Raw genomic sequence first — 589 nt, forward strand, 5'->3', positions numbered from 1 at the left:
TAAGCCATTTTTTTATAAAAGCTCCCCTCCACGGCCATGGAGGTAGAGCTGAAATTTCCTCTGAGAGACTTCCCCAAATTGATCCCGAAGCCTCTTTGAGACCTCCTCAGTGCAATCCAACCACCACATTGCCCTGAATCCCCTTGCCATAGCCCAATTTTGAGCTTGTTTTGAGCTCGAATCTCTGCCTAAAACCTTGATAGAGCTCTCCACACTTCTAAACTCCACAAAAATCAAATTAAACTCACCCACACCTTCACCACAATGAGAGAAAGAAAAGCCCCATCAAATTCCCTTTCCACAGAGCCTCTAGCATAGCTCTAGACCAACACCTGAAATCGGACTTGCTCGAATTCCTACCTAGGCTTTGCATCACAGCCAGAGGCTTAATCCCTAGCCTCCTTGGACCCCAACGAATGTGTCGAGCATCTTTGATCAAAGCTTCCCTTCTGTCTTCCTCGAGAGCCTATTTTGGTTCTCCATTTGATTAGGCTTAATTTAATTGCATGGTTACCATATGGATATGTTCGTCTCACTTAGAAGAGTCCATAGGATCAAACCCGAAGTGATTTGGTTGAGTCTAGGCTGA

The sequence above is a fragment of the Phalaenopsis equestris genome, unplaced genomic scaffold, assembly GCF_001263595.1.
Source record: "Phalaenopsis equestris unplaced genomic scaffold, ASM126359v1 Scaffold000982, whole genome shotgun sequence".
NCBI lineage: Eukaryota > Viridiplantae > Streptophyta > Magnoliopsida > Asparagales > Orchidaceae > Phalaenopsis > Phalaenopsis equestris.